We start from the raw sequence: 27,886 nt of genomic DNA on the forward strand, positions 1-27,886 counted from the left end.
GCATAATCATACCAGACTCTCAAAAGCCAAATGTGGAAAGAGATGGAAACACTGACAGATTTCAGCTAAAAACTTGTAAGAAAGAATTACTCACACAACTGTATGTACAAATCTGTATCTCCTGCCCTTACATAAGTAAAAGAAAAGGTGGGGGAGAAACTGCATGTTACTATTCTAGCTTTTCTTCAGATAGATATTGATATATCAAGTTAATAGCTTAGTTAACATGCTGTAAAGACAAGAAATTGATTTGAGTTCACAGTCTCAACTATATTTAGTACCATAGTCTACCAAGATCTTCTATAAATAATAGGTATAATAAATGCGCGTGTTCACCAGGCACGCTTGTCAAGAAGAAAATAGATTCAAACAACACAAAATAAGTAAAAATATCTCCATCACAAGCAACTTTTTTAAATAAATTTTTCTGTTAAGAATCTTACCTATTTTTACCAATCATAATGGCATCAGCACAGAACAGTATATAAGGAAAGCTTTCAACATGCCTGCTCTCCCCACAGTCCATACTGGGCATCTCAACTTACACCTTCACCACATGCATTTCAATTTTAGCATAAGCAATATGGTTTTTAGATGAGGATAAAAACTGCAGTATTCTTTCATGCAGAGTGAAGATCCAGTTAACAAGCAATAATTAATCATAACAGCTTGCTTCAAACTACATTCTTGTCGAGAATTATGCAAAGTCTATAAAGTTGATAGCCTAGAATGCTCCAAAGAAAATTTTTTTTAACTATTTCCTCATGGTATCTTTGCTCCAGTAACACTGCTAAAAGATGAAGCATCTTAACCTAAAAGGAGAAAATAGCTGTCATAAACAGATTCCTTACTATTCTGGAGTATAAATAAAATTTGAACTGCCTGTTTAAGCTCCTTTTCTTTGCTAGTAATATTCTCTTTTGAAGCTCTGTTGATGGATGCCAAACTCTAAATATCACCTGCAAAGGAGATAAAACTCAAGTTTACAGTGAGGTATATGACCGTGTCATGCCTAAGAAGATTTGATATAACAATTTTACAACAGCCAGAAAAAATATTCTTAATTTCAAATATATGGAAATAAGAAGAAATATACCACACAAATTGTGATTAAAGGGAAAAAAAAAAGGCAAACTTGTGCTGTACTCCCACTAGGAAGCATTCTACAACAAACCCTGTTTATGTTTCTCCTCCCAATAAAGGTAATCACTCCATTGTCTGAACCATACTTCTATAGCTATGTTGACCCCTCTACTGTAATTATTCATTTGCATTTATCTTCCTTATTAGAACATGGTGGCGCAGTGGCTAAGCGCTAGGCTACTAACCGAAAGGTCGGCAGTTCAAACTCACCAGCCGCTCTACAGAAGAAAGATGCGTCAGTTTGCTTCCGTAAAGATTTACAGCTTGGGAAACTCTATGGGGCAGTTCTACTCTGTCCTATGGGGTCACTATGAGTTGGAATCAACTTGATGGCAATGGGTTTGGTTTTTTGTTACTAGAACATAGGAGTCATGGAGAAAAAACTTCTCTCTCAGTATTCCCCAAACTTTCAGCACCTCACAGAATCTCAGGTCTAAAAAAATATGAAACAAGGAGGCGGGGCCAAGATGGCAGGGTAGTCAGATGCATTCTGTGGTCCCTCTTACAACAAAGACCTGGAAAAACAAGTCATTTGATTATATATGATTATCTAGGAGCCCTGAACATCAAAGGCAAAGTTGAGGACTTGGACTGAGTGGCGGATGGAGGGAGAGATGGTTTGAAAGCAGCAAGGAGTTGCCAGACCTGACCCAACAGGAGCCTGAAACCTTCAGGCCGGATCAGCTCCTGTGTGGGGTGAGGCTACAGTGGCACTCTGGAGCCGTTTTCCACATCAGCAGAGGCCCAGCAGCAGCGAGTCTACTTGGTCATCCTGAACCAGTGAAAAGCAGCACTCAAGCAGCTAAAGATAAGTACTTGCATGTGCCCTACCGTGGGGATTTAAAAAAAAAAAAAAAACACTCCATTTGGGAAAAGCCTTTCTCCCATTTACCTTCCCCCTCCCTACTCTGTACTGGGTCCTGGCTGGCTTCAGCGATTGCTGAGACCCCTGGCCTGGAAGTAGGACCCCTAAGGCGCACCAAGCCATTCTCCCGGCCTTGGAGAGGAAACAAATTAAAAAACAGGGAAAAAATAAGCTGCTGGCTCCCCTAACCCAGGACCTCAGGGTTGGCACAGCTCCTTTGCCTAGGCACAGGCATAAGGGGTCCACAGACTCCGAATGCCTTACACCCCTGCATAGACTTGTGTGGGGCCATTTCAACAGCATAAGCCTTCACTACCACAGTACAGGGTATATACCTGAAGTCTAACTTCAACTATTTCAGCTGTGAAGTGGTACATTTGTGACATTTGACACTGCTCTGCCCATTAAGCAGGCTCCTCATCTGCCCACATCAGGGGCTTGAGAACCGGTGACTCCACCCACACCACTTAGCCACCTGCAACAGGTCGAAGAATAAGTGATGCCTCCCAGTCCTTATAGCCAACAGCATAGAGTACTCATAGTCTGACTACCAAACTCACCTACCTACTCACTCTAGGGAACAGGGACACGCTTTCCTTTCAGACACTCAGGGGCAGCCGTCAGCCCCCTGCCTTGCTCAGCACATGACCCCCTACTGTAGCCAGATACCTTTGCCTACACCAATCACCCATGCCTGTCTAGGACTGTAGGTGAGAGCCTGCACCACACACTTGGTGACTGACTACCTGGACACCTGAGCTGAATCCATACAAGAAAATTTACTGGATTCTGGGCTCACATACTTAGTAACAGATCTAACTACCTGGTGACAGGACGTTAGAGCTTCAAAGGCTCCAAAAATCAACCTAGTGCACACGAGCAGCCTATCTGGGCATATCAAAACAAAACAAGAACACAACTTGTACAAGGAAAGGTTATGGAAGCCCCATAGACACATCCAAACTCCCTGACGGACTGAATTGCTGGGTGGAGGGCTGTGGGGACCATGGTCTTGGGGAACATCTAGCTCAACTGGCATGACACAGCTTATAAAGACAATGCTCTACATTCTACCTTGGTGAGTAGTGTCTGGGGTCTTAAAAGCCTGTGAGCAGCCATCTAAGATACTCCACTGGTCTCATCCCTTCGGGAACAAGGGAGAATGAAGAGAACAGGATACAAGGAAAAGATTAGTCTGAAGGACTAATGGACCACTGCTACCAAGGCCTCCACCAGACTGAGTCCAGTACAGCTAGATGGTGCCCGGCTACCACCACTGACTGCTCTGACCAGGATCACAACAGAGGGTTCTGGACAGAGCTGGAGAAGGATGTAGAACAAAATTCTAACTCACAAAAAGAGACCAGATTTACTGGCCTAAAGGAGACTGGAGAAACCTTGAGAGTATGGCCCCCAGACACCCTTTTAGTTCAGTGATGAAGTTATCTCCGAGGTTCACCATTCAGCCTGGGAGTGGACAGCCCCGTAAAACCAAATGGGACTAATGAGGTACAGCAGTCCAGTGACAAGGGCCAGAAGACAGAAGGGGAGAATGAAGCTGGTGATAGGGAACCCAAGGTTGAGTAAGGATATTGTTGATGTGTTGTGAGATTGTTAACCATTGTCATAGGGCAACACGTGCAGTAACTGTTAAATGAGAAATTATTTTGTTCTGTAAGCCTTCATCTTAAGGGAGAAGAGCAGCACAATTGGAAGAGTGTAGTCAATGTCACTGAACTGTGCACGTTGAAATTTTTGAAATGGTGTATCTTTGGCTATGTGTATTTTCACCAAAAAACAAAAAAGGTTGAGAAGTTAGAGGGTTGATATATTGTGGAGTTGTTAACCAATGCCATAAAACAATATGTGTACTACTGTTTCATGAGAAACTATTTGTTCTGTAAGCCTTCTCCTGAAGTACAATTAAAAAACAAAACAAAACAAGAAGCTAGGACACAGTAAGCAAACATAAAATAAATAAATAAATATAATAACTTACTGATTGCTTGGAGACAACAGTCAATATCAAATCACATAAAGAGGCAAACCATGATGGCTTTAGCAAGCAACCAAAACAAAGAATCAAGAAATCTTCCAGAGAAAGAGAACTTCTTGCAATTACTGAAGGTAGAATTCAAAAGATTAATATACAGAGCTCTTTAAGAGATTAGGAAGGAGATCATTCAAAACACAGAACATTCTCAGGAACACACAGACAAACCAACAGAGGAACTTAAGAAAGTTATACAAGAGCATAATGACAAATTTAACAGGCTGCAAGAATACACAGAGGGACAGCAATCAGAAATCCGCAAGATTAACAACAGAATTTCAGAATTACACAACTCAACAGAAAGTCAGAGGAGCAGAACTGAGGCAGGAGAAGTCAGAATTAGTGAGACTGAAGATAATGCACTTGACACCAACTTATTTGAGGAAAAATCTGTAAAAGAATTTTAAAAAATGAAGAAACTCTAAGAGTTATGTGGGACTCTATCAAGAGAAATAACCTACAAGTGATTGGAGTACCAGAACAGGTGGGGATAAAAGAAAATACAGAGAGAATTGTTGAAGATTTGCTGGCAGAAAACTTCCCTGATATCGTGAAAGATGTCAAGATATCTATCCAAGATGCTCATCGAACCCCACAGAAGGTAGATCCCAAAAGAAAGTCACCAAGACATATTATAATCAAGCTTGCCAAAACAGAAGATAAAGAAAGAAATTTAAGAGTGGCTAGGGATAAATGAAAAGTCATCTACAAAGGAAAGTCAATAATAACAAGCTCGGACTACTCAGCAGAAACCATGCAGGCAACAAGGCAATGGGATTACATATACAAAGCCTTGAAGGAAAAAAATCGCCAGCCAAGAATTATATATCCAGCAACACTGTCTCTCAAATATGATGGCAAAATTAAGGCATTTCCAGAAAGACAGAAGTTTAGGGAATTTGCAAAAACCAAACCAAAATTACAAGAAATACTAAAGGGAGTCCTCTGGATAGAAAATCATTAACATCAGATAACAACCCAAGACTAGAACACAGGACAGAGCAACCAGATATCAACCCAGATAGGGAAGTCACAAAAGAAAATCAAAGCTAAAACACTGAAAATAGGGAAACAGATGTCAATATGTAAGAGATGACAAGATTAAAACAAAAAAGAGGGACTTAAAAAATGCATAGATTTTTCATACGGAGAGGAAGTCAAGGTGATATAAAGAAATAAAAGACTGGTATAAACTTAGAAAAATAGGGGTAAATATTAAGGTAACCACAAAGGAAACTAACAATCCTAACTAAAACACTAGAAAAATATAAAGACTCAGCAAACACAAAATCAACAACAATGAAAAAGATGAAAAGAAAATACATAAAGAGAAACAACTCAGCACAGAAAATTAAGTGGAACAAAAACTGTGAACAACATACAAAAAAAGACATCAAAATGACAGCACTAAACTCATACCTATCAATAATCACGCTGAATGTAAATGGACTAAATGCACCAATAAAGAGACAGAGAGTGGCAGATTGGATTAAAAAAACACGATCCATCTATATGCTGCCTACAAGAGACACACCTTAGACTTAAAGACAAAAACAAACGAAAACTCAAAGGATGGAAAATATGTATCAAGCAAACAACACTCAAAAAAGAGCAGGAGTGGCAACATTAATCTCTGACAAAAGAGACTTTAAAGTAAAATCCACCACAAAGGATAAGGAAGGACACTATATAATGATTAAAGGGTCAATACACCAGGAGGACATAACTATAATAAATATTTACACACCCAACGACGGGGCTCCAAAATACGTAAAACAAACCCTAAAAGCACTGAAAGGAGAGATAGACAGCTCCACAATAGTAGCAGATTTCAACACGCCACTTTCTGTGAAGGACAGAACATCCAAAAGCAGCTCAATAAAGACACGGAAGATCTAAATGCTACAATGAACCAACTTCATCTCATAGGCATCTACCAAACACTCCACCCAACAGCAGCCAAGTATACTTTCTTTTCCAATGTACATGAAAAAAATATGAAGCATATGTTCACTCAGTTGAATTCAACAGTGAAATTATATTCCTTCACTCTCCCAACACTTCATTTTGATGGGATCAATCACCAAAGCACAAAGTCAACCTTTAGAAAACTTTCCAACTCTGCTACAGAGTACCAACTCTGATTCTTCTCATTATCAAGGGCTGATTTTTCAAAAAACTCAAAACATTTTAAAAGGTATTACCATATTCTAGAAAAGCCCCTTTAAATTCTTATTTAATTCTTCTAAATGCTATTTTTTATGCATTAAAGGAGATGAGTATATAAAAGCTTGAACTGTAAATAACAACTCTAAACAAATTCAACACTCAATAGACACAAACACTTGAGATAACTGTGAAGGAGGGATATAGAGAAAGCTTAAGAAATGTGGGTAATATGCAAACTGGTCAACTCTACCACCAAAGAATTTTTAAAACAATAATTTTAATTCCTTATTACTGGACATATATATATATAATCTTGTGGCAAGAACTTATGTGTGCATATTCTACAATAAATTCTAATCTAGTAATAAGTGAATCAATTGTAGTTTACTAAGAAAATTCAAATAGCAAATGGTCAATGTTCAAAAAACAGATGGTAGTGATGGTGGTAGTAGGAATAGTAATAATATTATTAATCTTGACATACATTTAATAAATTTACTATTCTTAACATCAGCACTTTCATCATCAATATCTTCAGATACCAATTTGATTCAATGAGAGAAAATTATTTATATATTTATAAATATCTTTACTATAAAAATAACACATGTTGACAATGAGTAGGAATAAAATTTAAAAACTAAGTTTCTAACTAGGATTTTTTCTCCCTGCATAAATTACTAAGCTCCTAGAAATCCTCTTCTAACATCAACCTAGAAAGCTATGTCACATATGCAAAATCTTATTGATAACTAATTGAGCACTTGTTATATATCAGTCACTTTCTTAAACCCCTGTACATGTTACCTTTTTTAGTCCTCACAGAAAATCTCTTAAGGTTAGTATAGTTGCTATATCCATTTCACAGAAGAGGAAATTGAGGTACAGAAACATTAAGTAATTTGCCCAAGGTCGCCAAACAAGAGTTAGAGCTAAACCCAGATGATATGACTTCAGAGACCTTGCCCAAAGGACTTAAACACAGAATAAAAGACAAATCACTATCTCACCCATCTAAAGATGGCCTTGACTGACAATGAAAAACAAAACGAAACAAAATTACAGTAATGGAACATCTACTGTAGATTAGACGAGGTGCTGAGGAAAGTGGTATATGTACATGGTTACAAATGTAAGACATAACTCTGGTTCTTAAGAGGGTGTTATGGCTTGAATTGGGTCCTTCCAAAAGTTATGTTGAAGTACTAATTCCTGTACCTGTAAATATGACCTGTTTCGAAATAGGAGTTTTATTTTAGGTTAATGAGGTCAGACCGGAGTGGGGTGGGTCCTAAACCTCATTATTTCTGAGTGTGTCTGATAAAAAGGGAAAACAAACACAGAGACAAACTCACAGGGCGAAGAGAACATGTGAAAATCTGTCTACAAGTCAAGGAATGCCAAGGAATGACCAGGGTTACCAACAAGAAAGGACTCTCCCCTAGAGCCAATTTCCTGATTTGGACTTCTAGTCTCCAAAACTGCCAGACAATACATTTCTGTTATTTAAAGTCACTTACTTGTGTTTTTCTGTTTGTTTGTTTTCATTTTTTAATGGCAGTGCTAGGAAACTAAGACATAAGGTAACAATATAACCGTGATTGTGAACTTCAACCATTAAGTTGCCAGTGGAAAAAAGTCCTTCTCTCAGTACCAAGCTACGTTCCTGCATTGATGAATGGAGTTGATGAAACAAGTTGTGTCTGCTTAGTACCAGGTCACAATGACTATTCCCTCAATTCCCCCTGGTACTAATGAATGTTTCACTCTGTTCCTATAATATGCTAGATGATGCTGTATTTTGTTCATACTTTCCTCATTCTAACATTTACTGAACATCTGTTATGCCTTGCGAGCTAAGCTAGAAGCTAAGCATACAGAAAGAAATACTCCAAGACATGCTGTTCCATTTGATGCTACATATGAAATACATCTTCACTGAGAAAATAAAGAATTTTTTCACTGGCTCCTGCCTTTTTCAGACCTCCATCTAGTTCTGCCATCACCTCACTACAGTCATTTCTTCCTCTCTAAAATCTTCGACTTTTGTTTTATTCGCTCTGCTTTTGTCTTTAATTGTGCTCAGGGTATCCTAAATTTTTGAATGATGCTGAATACACAGGTGTGCTATTATAACTGCTCCTCACTGTCTCCCCAGCTGTTAATGAACATAATAACTAATGGACTTAAAGTATGTGCTTTAGGAGGAGATGACTGCCTGCTGAAGAAATGGGAAACTCTATCTTAGTGGAGCAAAGGAGGAAGGGATGTTCCCTGGCCAAAGTAAATCTAGAAAAGCCTGAACAGGGGCAATAAGTAATGTGCATTGCCTGCAGGGGGATTTCCATTTTTATTACCACCTTTTACCTCTTATTACCCTCCCCCCTTTTATTGCCTCTTCCTCTACCTATTTTCCATACATGCTATTTGGCACATAGGCATGGCTGTCCAATTAGTATTTAATCCTGGGAGAGAGGAACTTAGGTGCTCTCCTCCCAAGACATGCTGGGGCATGCTTGGATGCGATCTAACCTGTGGATAGGAGTCTAACTTTGGGGAGCCTTGGCTGATGATGATGTTTGCTGTTCTATTCATCCCTGTCCTGTTTATTCTGTAAGTAATAAACACCTGTTTATCACCCCGGTAGAAGTATCTGGTCTGCGCTCTACTCCAAACGGTCCTTTGTGAAGAATTTGTGAATATAGTACACTGCAAATGAATAGAGGATTCTGGGAAACAACTTTCTGGAGGAGAGAACATAGTGGGAAATGAGGAAGAACTAATTTTGAACAGATAGAAGAGTGATTATGGTGGACATTTAAAGCTATGAATATTAGGTAGCATTTTAAGCAGCCAGAAAGTGCAAAGCACTGAAGAATTTTAAGCTGAAGAATGATTCATTAATATCATTAATTTCTTAAAAATATGAATCTTTCAGGTTACTTGGGATCAGCAGAGGATGCAAACTAGACTTGTTAGCTCAGTCAAGGGGCTGTTGCAGTAACAAAAGTGCCAAGATGAACAGGAAAGAAACAGTAAATTTGAGGAAAAAAAAATTTTGATCAACATGTACAAGACAAACAACAGATCTGAGTCATCGATGGCACTGAAGATTTGAGCCTAAGACTAAAAAAAATGGTGATATGAGTCACAAAGAAGGGGAAGCTGGGATAAGAAGCTGTTTTTGCAAAAAAGGGTGAGAAGTTTCCATTTAACGTTAACATTTAATGTGTTAGCAAGATACACAGGTAGAAACGTATAGCATGCAGCTGAGAGACGGGGATTATATTACAGAATGAAAGCGGGAAGGTGATGATAGGCAGGAATAAATGACCTTGGAGTCAGGATGAGGGGTCAAGACAAGGTAGCAGACACAAGGCAATGATACAGGAACAGTTTTGAAAATGGGGAAAAGTACATCAGGCTACAAATGCAATGAATGACTACTATTTATTTTTTCCCTAAGAGTGCTCTTCATCAAATTGTTGGGCAGCATGAGAAAATAACATGCCATGCTATTACCATCTAACATCATCTGTCTAAACTTCTAGACACGTCCTGAAAAAGTACACCCCAGTAAGACTGCAACATAGTTAAATAAACCAGACTGAACTAAATTAATGTTCCTAAGCTTTACACCAAAGTCCATGAATTTGTTTCACAGTAAAGATTAAATGTATCAAATGCATGAAAGGACTATATTTAACACTGAAATTATAATAAATACTCAGAGAAACATTATCTCCAAATGAAAACAGCAGGTAGTTCATGAACACCAGGAAAAGATGCAACTCAAAGTAGTATTAAACATAAACCAGGAATGTTAAATGTAAAACCAGGCCCAACCCCAAGTGGGGGTAATCACTATAGAATGCTCTTCCGTACAATGTCCAGATGAAGGGTCCACAAAGAAGAAATATCTAAGTAAAGATTCTCATACACCACTTCATAACCAGCACCTTTAATCAAAAGGTAATCTATTAAATATCAAAATACCCCTTCTGTATTTTTTTTAATGTAAGGTCATAGTTATCAATACCTTACAGGAGTGATCACAATTGGATTTGCATATTTCTACAGTATGTTGATGATCACTTACAATAAAATCAGAATGAGAAAGGGAAATTGTCTGAGAGGACCACTGAGCCAGGTAATAGATGCAGTCTAATATATCTGCACAGCAGGAGCCAAATTAAAATGTAGATGGAATTCTAATATAGTCCAACTGGAAAGACTTGATCCAGTTTCGTACAGAAGCTTACTTGCTGTTTGCAAACAGCTAATCCTGAAAACACAAAATTGGTTATATTAATTACTTTAAATGCTTCTACATGTGTAAATATGTAAACTAAGATAACATCAAGGTCATATGTCTGAGATGGAAAGGGCAAAGCAAACATTTGCTAGAACCATTCTCTCATGTGACTTGAGATCAGGTCATAAAATAATATTTGCAGGATTCAAAATAAGGCAAATGATTTCAATGAATCACAAAACATGTACTTAAACACAATAAAATACTACCCTTTCAATGGCATCTAAATTTTTCCTCAGAACAAAATAGCATGTAATCTATTCACTTCCATTTTGTTTCTCCCGTTTAATTCTTTTTACCCATCTCTTTCTCCAGCTGAACTGCAATTATCACTATCAACCTCAGCCCCATTTGTAAGAAAAGGAAGATTTCAGCAGTTGTGAGCACTTTTTTGTAACTTCTGCTCTTTGACAGAGACGGAGGGATCTTGTAGACAGGCCTCGTAAACAGCTATCTGAAGGAAATTATTGTGCTGCTTCATCCGAAAAGAAGAAATGAAAGAAAAGAAGAAGGCATAATACTCATGGCTAATGCACTGACAGAAAACATTTACAACATACAACCTGGTCACTGCAACTTAAACAATAAAACAAGGAAAAAGATTAACATAGTAGTAGACTTCAAAACCTAGGGTATTATTTACCTTTTTTTTTTTTTTTGAAAGATGACTCCAAATTTTTATATTATTACATTTACGAATTCCTGACTACAGTACACTAGAAGGTAAAAATGTTATCTAAATTACTAAATAGAAAAAAAAAAAGACAGCTTTTAAAACTTGAGTGATATTTTTCAAGTAGAGAAATTTCTATTTCAAACAAGTTTATAGAACTGATCATGATACTAGCCATGAAGAAAACTTAAATTTTGAAAAGTAGAAGCTTCATTGGCCGAATTTTCTGATAAAAGTATAAAAAATTAGAGATAAATAATCAGAATCTGACCAAGCATACCTTAGAAATGCCGAAACACAATCTTCACAGCAGACTGAATTTTCGTTCAAGATGTGTTTGCCATCCCTGTGGAAGCAGGAGAGAACACCATGTCCTCCTGTTAGGTGCAGCCACAGGACCTGCTTTGGCAGATGGAAGGTGAGTGGAAGCCCTGGGCACCACTTTCAAGCAGATGCATTCAGAGCTACGATCCTCTCTTCCTCTGCCACTACAGCAACGATGTCTCAGAGAGGACTGTTCCTTCAGCTTGGACAGTAAAAGCTAATGCCCACCCACAAGGGACATGTTGCCTATTTGTAGATATAACCTACTGGTATTCTGGGGTCATTGTTACTACACTCAATCCTAACTCAAAACTATCTAGATAAACTCAAAGGAGGCAAACTCAAAAGTAAAACTGCAGACTATCTGAAACAAAATGAAAAGAACAGTTCATAGTAAAATCTACGGGATACAGCAGAGCTATAATCAAAATAAAAAGTTATACCCTAAAATACTTTCACCAATGTCTTAGTCATCTAGTGTTGCTATAACAGAAATATCACAAGTGGATGGCTTTAACAAGAGAAATTTATTCTCTTACAGTTTAGGAGGCTAGAAGTCAAAATCCAGGGTGCCAGCTCTATTGACTACGCAAAGGCATTCAACTGTGGGGATCATAACAAATTATGAATACCATTGCAAAGAATGGGAATTCCAGAACACTTAATTGTGCTCATGAGGAACCCATACATAGATCAAGAGGCAGTTGTTCAGAAAGAACAAGGGGATACTGCGTGGTTTAAAGTCAGGAAAGGTGTGCGTCAGGGCTGTATCCTTTCACCATACCTATTCAATCCGTATGCTGAGCAAATAATCTGAGATGCTGGACTATATGAGGAAGAACAAGGCATCAGGATTGGAGGAAGACTTATTAACAAGCATTATGCAGATGACACAACCTTGCTTGCTGAAAGTGAAGAGGACTTGAATCGTTTACTGAGGAGGTCAAAAACCACAGCCTTCAGTATGGATTACACCTCAACATAAAGAAAACAAAAATCCTCACAACTGGACCAATAAGCAACATCATGACAAAGGGAGAAAAGATTGAAGTTGTCAAGGATTTCATCTTACTTGGATCCACAATCAACACCCATGGAAGCAGCAGTCAAGAAATCAAAAAACACACTGAATTGAGCAAATCTGCTGAAAAATATCTCCAAAATGTTGAAAAGCAAAGCTGTCACCTTGAAGACTAAGGTGTGCCTGACCTAAGCCATGGTGTCTTCAATCACATCATATGCATGCAAAAGCTGGACAATGAATAAGAAGACTGAAGAAGAACTGACCTCTATTAATTGTGCTGTGGGCAAAGAATATTGAATATAGCATGGACTGCCAAAAGAACGAACACATCTGTCTTGGGAGAAGTACAACCTGAATGCTCCTTAGAAGCAAGGATGGCAAGACTTCGTCTTACATACTTTGGACATGCTGTCAGGAGGGATCCGTCCTTGGAGAAGGACATCATTCTTGGTAAAATAGAGAGCGAGTGAAAAAGAGGAAGACCCTCAATAAGATTGACTGGCACAGTGGCTGCAACAATGGGCTCAAGCATAACAACGATTGTGAGCATGGCACAGGACCGGGAAGTGTTTTGTTCTGTGGTCCACAGGGTCACTATGAGCAGGAACTTGACAGCAGCTAACAACAATAAAAGCTCTAGGGGAAGGCTTTCTGTCTCTGTCAGTTCTAGGGGAAGGTCCCTGCCATCAATCTTCTCCTGGTCTAGGAGCTTCTCAGCACAGGAACCCCAGGTCCAAAGGACACGCCCTGTTCCTGGCACTGCTTTCTTGGTAGTATGAGGTTCCCCTGTCTCTCCACTGGCTTCTCTCTTTTATACCTCAAAGAGATTGACTCAAAATACAACCTGATCTTGCATATTGAGTCCTGCCTCATTAACATCATAGAAGCAGGATTTATAACACATAGGAAAAATCACATCAGATGACAAAACAGTGGACAATCACAAAATAGTGAGAATCATGGCCTAGCCAAGTTGACACACATTTTGGGGGGATACAATTCAATCCATAACAATCACCAAACAAGAAAACTTAAGTCATCTTAAGAAATCAGGAACTTATGAAGTTATTAAAAAGCAGCAAGAGAGAATTTAAAAAGATAAAAAATATACCTTATTAAAAATAAAAGGACAAAGGATAACTAAATCTAAAACAAAGTTCTTGAAAAATACCATAAAAATACCAACATAGACCAAATGCTGATTATGGCAGAGGTGATGAAACACAGAAAAGAAAGTAGAGAAAAGAGAAAGCGGGAAATAAATGAGAGCATGAGGAGAGAGGGAAAGAAACACAATTAGGAATGAAAAACGACACTAACACATACCTGGGAAATTAAAATATTTTCCTAATACTTCCTACCTCCCACGCTTCATTGTGGCCTTGATGGAGTATTCACAGGGCCTTTGGCTCTCCACATTCCTTCCCCAGTTTTGGGGACAGGAAACATCTGACCACCGTTTTTCACCTGATGTGACCATTTACAGAACTTTTTTCATAATCCTAACCTCCTTCCCCAGAAAACCAAGTCAGATGTCCTCTCTATGAGCTCTTATAACATCTAGGCTCTTAACTCCATCCTAGCACAATAAATTGTAATCATTTTTCTATTTCAACACTAGATTTTAAGCTCCTTAAAGCAGTCATAATTTTTAGTCCTGCCTCTAAATGAAATACAGGCAATCCTGTATCTATGATTCTGTAATAACTCAGATCAATAGAGTCATGTAAAACAAGGACCTAGCTCAGATATGAGGAGGATTCAGTTAACATAGAAATGTTCAGAGGAGGACTCCTTGAATACAGTACACAGCCTAGCATTCAATATGTATTAAATAAATACAGGTAGTCCCCACTTATGATGTACTCGAGTTACAACTAACGGCACTTACGACCATCTTTTATTTTTTTTGTACATCTTATTGTTAGTAATAAGTACTATATACAATATTGCAGCATGTATGTATGTTTATGTTTATATGTAATGTTTCCAACCAAAGATAAAAGATCAGATTTATAAAAGGTAATAATAATGAAAACTTAAAAAAAAAAAAAAGAGAGGTATTTGACTTACATCAGAACTAACTTATGACAGAGTCACCAGAACAGAATCCCCTCGTGAATCAGGGGCTACCTATATTGATGAAGGGAAGGATGAGTTCTCTACAGTAGCCTACCCATAGACTTAAACTCTCCTAGTGTTTGATTCAATTAATAGGGTCTTTCACAGAGCACGGTTTTTAATTTTGATGAGGTCCAGTTTTCCCTTTTACGGCTCATGCATACTCTTGGTATCAAGTCTAAAAATTCTTTGCCTGGCCCTAGGTCCCTAAGATTTTCTCTTTTTTTTAAATTTTATAGTCTTACATTTTACATTTAAATCCATGATCTATTTTGAGTTAATTTTTGTATAATGTTTAGGTTGATGTTCTTTTTTTTTTTTTTGCCTGTACATGTTTAATTGCTAAGCACCATTTGTGAAAAAGAATATTATCCATTAAATGGCTTTCGTGTCTCAGTCAAAAATCAGTTGGACATACTTGTATAGGTCTATTTCTGGGTTCTCTAATCTGTTCTGTGTCTACCCCCTCTGCCAATACCACACTCTTGAACACTGTAGCTACAAAGTCAGCCTTATTCCATAAGGTAGAGTCCTCCCACTCTGTTCTTCTTTTTCAAAATTGTTTTAGCTTTCTAGGTCCTGTGCCTTTCCATACAAACTTTAAAATAAACTTGACTATGTCTACACAAAGCCTTGCTGGGGTTTTGACAGGAATTGTGTTAAACCTATAGAATAATTTAGGGGAAACTGTCCTCTTTCCTATGCTGAGTCTTTGAATTCATGAACATGGCATGTCTCTCTCCATTTATTTAGTTTAGGGTCCTTGATTTCTTTCATCAGCATTTTCAGCATACAAACCCTGTACATGTTTTGGTAGATTTATAGATTTACTCTTTCCTTCTAACTATTCTTAGCACTCCCTATCATCTTAAAATGTATGAGGTTGGATGATAAATTATACAATAATATAATCTTAAGTAATCATTCAAATGTGTTTAATGTGAACTGTTTAATTGTATGCATACTAGTAAACTGTTCTGCACAGTGTTTTTAAGATACATATATAGTATTGGTTATATACCCCATTCTTTCTCTTCCTTTCTTTATTCAGCCTTATGTTTTAAAATCTATCCATGTTACTGCACATACATCTAGTCGATTATTCCTAGTGGTACATACTATTCATAACTCATTTTCTGTACATTTTCCTTAGCTTTTCCCTCAATAACAGACTCCCAGGTTGCCTCAACTCCAAGACATTACAACAAACACTGTAATTAACATCCTTGTACATGTCCTTTAATGAGCTCTTTAAAAAAAAATCTCAAGTGTATATAATCAGGAGCAGAATGACAGAGAGAACACACACACATATTTTAACTAAGTGCCGTCAAACTGCTTTCCAGAATAGCTGCACACATGTAGACTACCAATTGTTAAATTTATTCTTAACTTGAATTCAAAATATATTCTCTGATTTAAATAAAAAATATACTGAATAAATTGAGTAAGAGTTGTCAAATAACACAGATAATTTAACTTAAATCTACTTTGAAGGTTTCTAATAAAAACAAATTAAGTAGTTGTCCTAAATCATCCCAAAGTATTGTCCACTGCCCTGGAACTACAGCTAAAAAACAAGTACATTAGGCCCAGATTTTAAAAATCAGAACATGAACAGACAAATCTATTATTGTTCCTTCTTAACCACTGGACATCTTTGCCCACCCCTCTGATCTCCAAAATTCATACTTTCCAGAGTCTGTAAATTCCCATATCTCCCCAGTCTGCCCTTCCTCAGGTGGAAAGGAAACCCTCCCACAATGCCTTGAAGATAAGCAATAATAATATTTCTTATTTTCATTAGGTAGGGAAATGCAATTATCAAATATTCATATAATTTATGGAACAATAATTAGCAACATTTGAACCAAGATAAGTGTCTTAAATGGCAAACTTCAAAGTAGTTCAATGAAATCTTAAACGTTATGCCATGTTCTACTAACCATAAAACCTTTGACATTGCTCTGAGGGCTGTGCATTTATTTACTGCATGCTGTTGCAAAGCGACTAGTTTGAAGTCAGTGAGTCTATCTAATACCTGACAAATGTATAATTTAAAGTCTTGGCTTTGTTAAGACGTACCAACATGTTCTGCATACATCCTGAAAGTGATCAAAATAAAAAAAAAGTAATATAAAAAATATAAAGCCTTCTGTATGTAAAGATACTCTCTTTTGGAGAGAAGACACTAGTAAGATTAAGGGATGTGTTAAGCCATGGAAAAATTGCCCATGATCTATGGCCCGCTGCATCATTCTCTTAATCAAACCTTAGAGTTTGGTATTCTACTACAGTGAAAGTCAAAGAAGTAAACTTAACACCATTTAATGAAATTTGAAATTTCATTTGATAACTACCTTGGCATCAGAGAATCCTGCTTTAAAATATACCAATTATTGCTAGTCACAAAATAATTTTTCTCAATGGCTAGTCCTTACCAAATTAGAGACCTTGTCTAGCCATAACCTCAAGTGCTTGCAATGTAACTCTTGGCAACCCCGTCAGGCACAGTCAACCAAGGATGGATCTAGGGGTTTGAATCACCCAGCCCCTTCTCCCATCCTGCCACTCTGGCACTACTGATAATGTGACAGTTGACTTCATACAATTCATCATAAGACGCTTACAGAAAAGCCATCAGACAATTTCTGTCCCGAGATGTTTTGTTGTCTATCAAATACTGGAGAAAAAATATACACCAGTTTAAAAACGGCAGAAGAATAGCTAACACGTACTGAATGCTTATGATGTACCAGGCACCAAGCTAGGTACCTCAGCGGGATTACTTGAATTAATCCTCAGAGTAATCCCAGAAGAAGATACTGTTATTATCCCATTCTATAAACAAGAAAATTACAGCCCAGCTAGCAAGTCTTGAGATAGGATTCAAACCCAGACCCTCTATCTCTAGAGCCTTTGTTCACAAACTCTTAACCATACTGCTTATCCAATCACCATAACAAATGTTTCCTCACAACAAAGACCAATGTTTGTTCTATTATGGAGCATCTTCAATTCTTTCTTACAATTTTTAAAAAGTTGAATGTTTCCTAAGTTAACATTCAAGTCAAGTTTATACTCTGAGGATTTGGAGTCAAATAAATAATACAAGAGAACAATCTTCTTTAAGGTGCGAAAGTTCAATTATTTTTGTTTATACCAAAGTTAGCCCACTGGCAGAATGGCATAGCTATTCAAGAAATGCCCTTTATTTACTGTTATGAATCTCTGGTTCTTGAGATGCCATTTCAAGCCCTCTGCCTTCTGCATAAAGGCTACAGCATCTATATTCCATTTACTGCTAGAGATATTTTATTCTAAAAACATGAAGTAATGCATGGATAATTTCCCATCATGAACAACTATATTGAGGTATGGTTATAAAATTTAGGTCCTCTGTTTGTCTTAGGAAACAGCAGTATCTTATTTTCCATTATATCTTACCAATTTACCAATTAAATACTATAGATAACGGTTTAATATTTTCCACTTAGTCTGCTCTCCCCCCAAGGCTATAGGAAAAAAAGGCGAACTATTAAGAACATTTCCACATTTTTTAATAAACAGAGTTTTCTAACTTTATAATGAATTTTAAGTCATTTAAAATTTTTAATTTTGACAATAATCCCAGTTACATGAACTGTGAATAAATTCCTATTAGTTAAGTGAAGACACCATAAAAAAAACTCATGGAAATAATTGATAACTTTTTATATTGTTTGGTAAACAGAACATAGTTCATTTTTGAGTCATATAAAAACAGCAAACATGTTCTTGACATTAGGAGATTTAACATCAAGACTTTAAAATGAATCCCAAGAGCTTTGAGTTCACCACAGAACCTTATTTGCCAACAGCATTCCTGACTAACGAATTTTATTTCCAAATTTACATAACCATGTTATATCTTTTATAAATAAGTTTAAAACCAATTTTTTATAAACAAACTTATGATTTTGACCATAATTACTATTATGCAACTTTATTCAGTATACTACATGTATTCTCCCTTTAATGCTCAGCTTGTTCACAAATTTCACATAAATTGATTTTATTTGTGTTTTATTCATTTCTTTATGTCTTCACTTTGAAATTATCCTAAATATTGGCATAATTTGTTTCTGCCAATGTTTAATTTTGTAGAATAATCAGTTATTCTATCAAAATTAATTTTATATTCATATCTAGATATAGTTTATTATAAAAACAGCATTTTCATCACTTTACAGAGGCCAGCAGTAGGGAGGCGGTGGCAGTCCCCTGGCTCTTCTAAGCCTGTGTCAAAGATCATCCTCCACTAGATAATCAATGTCCCTGTCACACTAACTGATATCTTAGTCACATCAAGCAACGTGCCTCATTCATTGCAAACAGTAGAAACAGGTCATAGTTTCTCTCACTCCAACTCTAACATCAGACTGAGAGATTCCAAAGTCTATGTGGAAACCCATCCTACAGGCTGGACTTCTTTTAACTCACCTCCGATAACACCCCAGACACCCCACAGATGCACCCTTGGTATATTTTACCATAGTCTCAGCCTAAATGCCTTCCCTACTTAGTCCAGGGCCAACTGATAATCATAGTATACCCAGAATCTGACCACATCTGACCACTTCCACTACCACCACCCGGGTCTAAGTCATCATGATGTCTCTTCTGGACTATAACAGCCTCCTAACTGGGCTTCCTTGACTCCACCACAACTAACAACAACAACTGGGCTTCCTATGTCCACCCTGGTACCTCCATAGGCTGCGCTCAACAGCTCTACCTATGGTCAAAACTCCAATGACTCCTGTTCCAGAGTAAAAGCCTAAAAGGCCCCTATCATCTGCCCCGTTTCTCTATAAGATCCTTTCCAATCATCCTCCTTATCATCCATTCTTCTCCAGCCACACTGGCCTCTTGTTCCTCTGACACCCAACGTGCACTCCTGTCTTACAGCTATTCCCTGGTCCTGAAATGTTTTTCTCCCAGATATCCACATGGCTAACCCTTTCACTTTCTTCAAAATTTGTTCAAATGTCTCCTTTCCCCTGACTACCCAATTTAAAATTGCAACCTTCCAGTATGCCCTCCTCACCCTGCTCTACATTACATTACCCCCAAAAGATTTAACACTTCCATAAGTTACACCTGTATTGTTTATCTTCTCTTCCCTGGCTGCAATGCAAGCTATGAGAATGAGATCTCTGTTTTGTTCACTGACACATCCCAAGCACTTAAAACAAGGCTGGCATATAAAGCATGTTCCATGAATATTTGTTAGCTGGACAAATGAATCTCCTATCACCCCTATCCTTTCATTGTATCTCCTCAACCATATAGCTACCTGTACCTTCTCCCTAAGTGCTGCAAAGAGCTAAAGACAAAAACAATCATACCAACACACATACTGGTTTTATTATTAATTAACGTTTCCAATGTTAGCCCTCTAATTAATTTTCAGTTAGTTTTCCTTTGCATGTCCTACAATGGCCATTCCAAACATTCACCACCATAATGTATTTTCTCTATTACATCTTATGGCAACCCCTAGAGCTACAGCAGATTTCACTGTCCCGAAGCACACTGCCACTGAGAGTGGTCACCAAAAAATACAGGAATTCTGCCAACAAGGAAGAAGGCAGAACAAAATGTTTTCATGTAGCATGTATCACACAACAGCCATGTCGAACTATGAATTAATACCTCATGATAAACTGTTACTTAAGAGTTAATGTGTAAAAAGTGAAAACAGGTATATGATTGCGTTTTACAATATTTCTAAAATATTTTAATAGTATGATTGCTTTATTTTTCCTATAAAAATGGATCATTAAATCACAGTATTAACCATTTCAGATTTAAAAATTTATAGAGCCTCAAGATACATAAAAATTTAAGCTCTCAGAATACCGCTAAAGTTTTTTCTTTAAAAAAAAAATAAAACTAATTAGTTACATTGGATATTTAATAGGTATATGTCACCCTCCCTAAAACTAAACATGCTGACATAAGGACAGCTGTAAAAAATGACCTACCAGAGAAGCTAATACATAACCTAGTGCATCAGGATACAATTCAACAAAACTTGTTAACAGAATGTATAATACTAATAGAGTAATAATAATTTGCAATAAAATTATTACTAATGTTTCAGTTAATTTTTTCCTTCATATTAAATACATTTAGATATAGTCAAATGATCCCTCAAGCTTTGTCTTTCTGTCAGCCTGTTATAAGTAGGGAAATGCCCTACTTACGATATTAAAATTTTTTTACTAAATAGAAATATTAATTCCCAGATAAACATTCACAAAATACATTAGCTGACACCATAGGCTGACACCATATTCAGAGGTTAAATGCCGAAGTATAAACTGGAAAAAAAAGAAGCATGAATTTCCTGTTTTACAGTATATAAGTTTTAGATATCATTATCAATATAATGTACAAGTTGGTTCTAAGAGGTAAAAGGTTTTTTGAAAAATTCATAAATATCAAGTCACAAAATGAGTGTCATACCACACAATAGTTAGATTACAATTTTTCCTTGAAGTCTATTTCTACACAGCATTTAGAAAAATGTCATTTTAATTTAGCATATATTATTGTTTCCTAAATACTTGGTTATAAGCAAAATGAGGAAAATAATTTAAATAAAATATATTTTGATCTTAAAAAATTCCTGATTTTAGAAGTAAACATTCCTAAGATAAATGAGCTCTGTTTTAAGAGCAGCTAACAGTGGTTGTGTGCCCCTCCCCAAGGATTACTAATACTGCTGAAGTTAATATATGAAAATATAAAATGGATTCAATTTAAATAATGCTAAAGAATGACTTCATATAACTTTATGAAAGCTTACTGTACTTTGCATGCATGTTTGATTTGAGTAGTTCATGGCTTCCAAATATCTAGTAGACAACAGGGTCATCAAAAAAGCTAAAAGTTTAAATGCATCCTCAGAGCATTGTGATGGCTATTCAACATTTCCACGCTCAAGCAGTAAATATAAGGAGCTAGGGGGCAGTATCAGAGAAAGGAGTGGAAATATATGGTCCAGAAAGAACAATGTAAGCATGGTAGCTTTGTGCAGTGATGGTGGAAGGTTAAAACAGACTTGCAAACATAGAAATCTAATGTTCAATTTGAAATTATTTGTGATTTTTAGATCTTATCTCCCTTTATCAACACTATCTCATAACATTTATTTTATACGTACATCTTGAGTGTGTATCAGTAAGGGAGGGTGTGCATGAGAGTGTGTATGCGTGTGTCAGCAGAGGTGGAGATGCAGGTGGTAATTAAGAAAAAGAACAAATATCATATTGGATTAGTATGGGATACAAGAGAAAGACCAGAGGCAATGAGAGAGCCGGAGAAGAGCGACAGGAGTAGTCATGTGATCGCAAGCCTCAGGAATATACAGAAAACTTGTGAAGCATTTGGATTTCTACGGAATGTGGAAAGCAATTTGATCTATTTTAGTTAAAATTTTAAGATTTGGCAATCCAAGGTGATATCTGTACCTAGAAAAAAAGTAAAATACATACAAAACACTCACAATATGATACATATCTTCTACGCGTGTATGCATGTTCATACGTTGTGACCATAAAGGAAAACAAAGAACTGAATGGGAACAGACACTCAGACTCCCTAGTAATCAGGAAAACAAACATTTTGAACACAAGATATTTTATAACTATTAGATCAGCAAAACATTTCAAATTCTGACAATACTAGATGTTGGGGAAGAAGCAGAACCACGGCAGTGCTCACAAACCACTAGTGGGAGTTTCAGTGGGTTCAACTACTTGGAAGAGCAATCTGGCAATGTCCACCTAGTAAAGTTAAGGTGCACAGCCTATAAGCCACGATTTTACTTCCATGTATAAACCCTAAAGGAACACGTACCCATGGAGACATGAATAAGACGTTCACTGCAGCAGTGTAAATGCAAAAAAAGGAAATGACTGAAACATCCATCAACAGGAGAATGGATAAACTGTTGCATCTCTAGACAAAGGAATGTTACAAATCAATTCAAACGGATGAATGAGAGCTATAACGTCAGATAAATCTCAAAAACATAGTTGATTGTAAAGTTCCGTATTACTCATCATATAGGTAGCTTTTAAGAATCATCAATGACTGATGATTCCTTATGCAAAAGTAAGATTAAAATAATATAAAGATAAGAAAATGATACAGAATCTGATGAAATGTCAACTCGTCTTCTAGATATTAAATCCACAATTCTCACGTCGGAAAGATTGACCTGAAAATGTTTTTAACATAAAATAAAAGATTGTTTAGCCTGCTATGAACAAGTCATTGGGCTTTGCTGGGTGACACTACCATAGCACCTATCATCAGTCAGAATTAAAAACAACTAACGTTTACATCTCAAAGTTGTTTTAAAGAATGTGACAATGTAAACCTGAATTTAGAGCTCTAGTTCGTGTTTTTTCCACTATTGCTAATGTTTCCTGCAAAGTAAGTTTTATTTCTGACTAAAAAATAGTTTAAACTCTTACAACTTTATCTAGAATACAGGAAAATTACCCAGTTTTCATAATTAATAGCAGCCTGCTGACACAGCTTCAAAAAAGACCATTTTTAATATTTCAGAGATAAAGGGAAGTTGCATAAAGACCAATTGCATTGATTGCTGCTCCAGGAGAGAACACACTAAACCAAGCACCATCTAAACGAAGGGAGAAATGCAAGCACATTCAGAATCCCACTGATGTAAACACTGCAATGTGCCACTTTCTAGTTCATAAAATAACTAAACAAATGGTGGCACAGTAGAAGTCTGAAAGAGCCAATAAAAGCATTGTTTTTAATATTTGGACACTATATGCAATCTAAGGGGTGAAGGTAAAGGCTTTGTCTATCTTGTCCACTAGACAGTTCCTCACACCTGACAGGTGCTCAACAGATAGAGTAAATGCAACAGTAGAGGAATACAGAAAGGAAGGAAGGGGAGAAGAAGGGAAGGAGGGAGGGAGAGAGGCTCTCTAATCTTATTTCAGAACAAACTTTTTACCAAGTACCATTAATTCCTTCATTTAGTCACACAGTCCATTTAGTTACATTTTCTAAGCATCTGCCCTAGACGCTAGGGATAAAGTAAAACAGACAAGTCCCTTCAACACTGCTAGCCTAAGACTACCATTCTCTTACCCGAGATTTTTATCAGGGGATTCTCAATGTTAGAAATAGCATTATTCCTATATTCCCCCATACAGTGCTCTTCCAAGAAATAACTTTAAGTACTATCCACCCTGTAAAACACAACTAGAGTGAACAAAAGATTAATGTACCCCATACTTAATATTGTAACATATATATAAATGTACTGACTCTCTTATACATTAATATACTCAAATATTACCTATATTCTTATACCTTTGAAAATTTATATGCATATATATGTGCATATATATGTATATAAACATATGTGTATATACATATGGGGGTGTGTGTGTGTGTGTGTGTGTGTGTGTGTATACGGAGCCCTGGTGGCACAGTAGTTAAGAGCTACAGTGTACTCGAACTACAGCTGCTAACCAAAAAGTTGGCAGCTCAAATTCACTGGCTGCTCCTTGGAAACCCTAGAGGCAGTTCCACTCTGCCCTGTAGGGTCACTATGAGTCAGAACAGATTCGATGGGAATGGGTTTGGGTTTTTTTTTTGTGTGTGTGTGTGTGTGTGTGTGTGTGTGTAAACAGTTTTATAGTAGCGAATCTCTTAGCATAAAAGAGGGATATCCATTCATTATATTCATATTTTTATTCTCAATTCACCTGCTTTTTAAAATAAGATATTTAATTTTTAGCCCATTCTTATATTTTATTAAATATAGGAATGTATTTTTCATTAAAATCCAAATATAACATTTCGATCCAAGAGGACAAGCTCACCAATCTTCCATACAATCAAGGTATGAAATTTTAATTAGCCAAGAAAATGAAATCGTAAACAAAAATGTTAAATCTTTCCTGTTCTAAATATCATTTACCACTCAGTCTTTTGCAATAATGTTCATAATTATAAATGCCATATACGAAACTGGAAATTTTCTAGAATAAAGACTTAGTATCTAACATACATTTTAGAAATATATGAGCATACCTGAAGGTGAGAAAAACAGGGAAAGTTCCAACTCTAAGGAAAAATATAATTTAACCTTATTTTTCAAATGTTTAAACAAAACACAAGCTTCCAGTACTGTCCTTCCAAATATTCATTCATTTGATTTTTGAAAATGCTGCTGAAAATTTTTTATAGCTTTAGATACTGCAGTGTAATGGATTGCTTTTTTGTGTGGCCTTTCTAGCCATGGTCTTGTAACTCCCAGGTGATTGGGGGCAGGCCTGTGTGATAGGGTAATTGTGGCCCACTAAGGGGATTGGTCAGTTTCACCATCCCGCTGGGCTTGAAATGAGCGACCCCAGAGGTGGGAAAGAGGAGAGCCCACTACCACCAAGGAAGGTGAGACCAGCAGGAGATGGAGAAAGCTAAGTGTCTTTGGGCAGAGACTGAGGGCCAGGGAGAAGCCTACGCCTGACCCATGAATTTGGGACTTGCTAGCCTCCACAACCACGTGAGCCATTTCCTTTATATGGTTCATGAGTTCTGTGAGATGTTGCAGTGAATTAGGGAACCCAAAGATGGCAGGGAGAGTGCTGAGGGGAGAGGGAGTGGTTGATGGTAGAGATGATGGAGTGGTACAGCAGCTTGGAAAAGTTGGACAATCGGGCCGTCTTTAACCTCCGCCTCATACAAACAAGCTTTGTGCCAATCCTTATAAAAGAAATTATTCATTTAAATACAAAACTAAACTTTGTGATCTTATTTGAAAAGAGAATGAAAATTAACAAATTTGAAAGCTGGGTAAGAGTTACTTCTTTACAGTAGACAACATAGTCTCTGCCAACTTCTATTTCTGCATGAGTCACACCTAACTTTAGTGTATAAATACATAAAACAAAAAATATTTTCAAAATATTTTTAAAGCAGACAACTCCACACTCATATAAAAGAGCTAAAGGAAAACAAACTTCCACATTATCTCAGGCTGTTCTGCCTTATTCATGAACATTATTAAGCCCCTGAAAATGAAGAACAGTTATTATCTGCACTGTGACAGAGCCAGCATTCTTTGAAACATCACCACCTACTTACGAACAGCAACGGACAAAGGGAGATCAGCTTGCCCTTTTGCCAAAATGCTGCCTCAGTGAGGGGCTACAATTGGGACATAGTGAAGTCCCAGGTAATAATGATGGGCCTTTCCAATAAAGGATTTTTGTTTAGCTGTTTTATTTTAATGAAATCTGGTTGAAACCAACATCAATAAATTCTTTAAAAGAAAAGAAGAGGTGTCCCAGTAGCCTACCTAACATGTACCTTGCCAGGTAGCAGAATCCAGGGCTGAATGTGGACTGTACATACAATAAGCTCACATCTCTTCTAGCGCCAGTTGCCAAGACTGCTTCCTCTCTCCCCAGGGCTATTCCAGCCTCCCAGTCTTTGTCTCACAGTAGTGTGGTGCCCACTAAACCCACAGACCTAAAGTGACCATCCCCATTGGCCATACCCAATGGACTGCTCCAAAAACATACTTCAAAATGGGGTCCCATAAGATCCATGAGGCAAGGAACCAGACTACATCCCAGTCCAGAGTCTTTTATAATCCACAATACCACTGAACAACAGGTACTGTTGTTGAAGAAAAAACATAAATTAAACATTAACAAAATTAAAATATCAAAATGTAGCAAATCTACTTCCATCATTTGAAAGTTGATTTGATTTCCCTATTAAACTTCTTTCAAGCGGACTAAGTTTCCCAATAAAATATATTGGCTTCTTTCTTCTTATAAAAATAAGAATTTTTAACTGTATTCTGATATTTTGATTGCAGAGAAAGTAGACACAGGTCATTTTCCTTATTGATAAAGTGGTTTGAGCAGTTATGATACAGCAAATGTGGGCTCTCAAACTGCTTTTAGCATATATATCTAAGCTTGTCTATATGGAAATAAACCTAAAGCTACTTATTCTATTCATTAAATTAAAAGCAGGCATTCTCACGTAAAAAGACCAGACTTAATGGTCTGACTGAGACCAGAGGAACCCCAGAAGATATGGCCCCCAGACTCTCTATTAACCCAGAACTAAAAGCATTCCCAAAGCCAACTCTTCAGACAAAGATTAGACTGGACTATAAAATATAAATACTCCTGAAGTGTATGCTTCTTAGTTCAAGCAGATACATGAGACTAAATGGGCGGCTCCTGTCCGGAGGTGAGATGAGAAGGCAGAAAGGGACAGGAGCTGGTTGAATGGACACAGAAAAAGGGGTAGAAGGGGGAGTGTGCTGTCACATTACAGGGATTGCAGCTAGGGTCCATAACAATATGTGTATAAATTTTTGTATGAGAAACTAACTTGAGTTGTAAACTTTCACCTAAAGTACAATAAAAAAAAAAAAAAAGCAGGCATTTTTCTTGAAGGAGATTTGTTCCAGCCATTAGGCAATTTTTTCCCAAATTTATCTTACCTCTCATGATTTTAAAATAAAACTTGGTATTCTACAAAGGGGGAAATTACAATTTATTATAGAAATCATATTTTAAAAAGTCCCTATACTTTTTGTGATTAATTTTTACATGAAGAGAAAATCTCAATCTACTGAATATAACAGATACAATTTATTAAACAGAAAATAACAAAAATTTACATTATCTGAAATTCTGATAGAATAGCATAACATCTATTCCCATTATTGAGGTAATTACTACTAGACTTTTAGCAATAGCTCCAAAACTTTTCAGTAGCCTCAACTCACATTAAACATCTAAGTACTCCAGGTTTCATATTTTCCCCAATCTTTTGAACTTTAACATGCTCTTTTCTTAATTTCCAAGAATATGTGATGAGTCCATTACGCTATCTTTGAATATAGAAAAACATATTTTCATAGGTTATAGCATCAAGTCAATATTCAACTAACATTCATGGAGTGCCCATGTGTGAGTAATTGCTGACCTCTTCTTTCACCTATATAGTTAGTACTATCCCCACAAAAAAGTAGATTTTATTTGTCATAAATCTCTTTGGCCATATATTCTTATACCCAGGATTTAATTTTGACATTGAAACATGAGAAATCATGATGTAAATTTCCCGCT

General features: G+C 36.8%; 1 protein-coding gene across 1 annotated transcript in view; it reads right to left on the bottom strand.

The window, feature by feature from the left end:
• GPC5 (glypican 5) overlaps window positions 1-27,886 on the bottom strand; it is a 1,611,475-nt gene that overhangs the window by 1,511,053 nt on the left and 72,536 nt on the right. The gene's annotated exons all lie outside the window — the stretch shown is intronic.

Source organism: Trichechus manatus, unplaced genomic scaffold (genome assembly GCF_000243295.1).
Source record: "Trichechus manatus latirostris isolate Lorelei unplaced genomic scaffold, TriManLat1.0 scaffold00013, whole genome shotgun sequence".
Taxonomy (NCBI): Eukaryota; Metazoa; Chordata; class Mammalia; order Sirenia; family Trichechidae; genus Trichechus; species Trichechus manatus.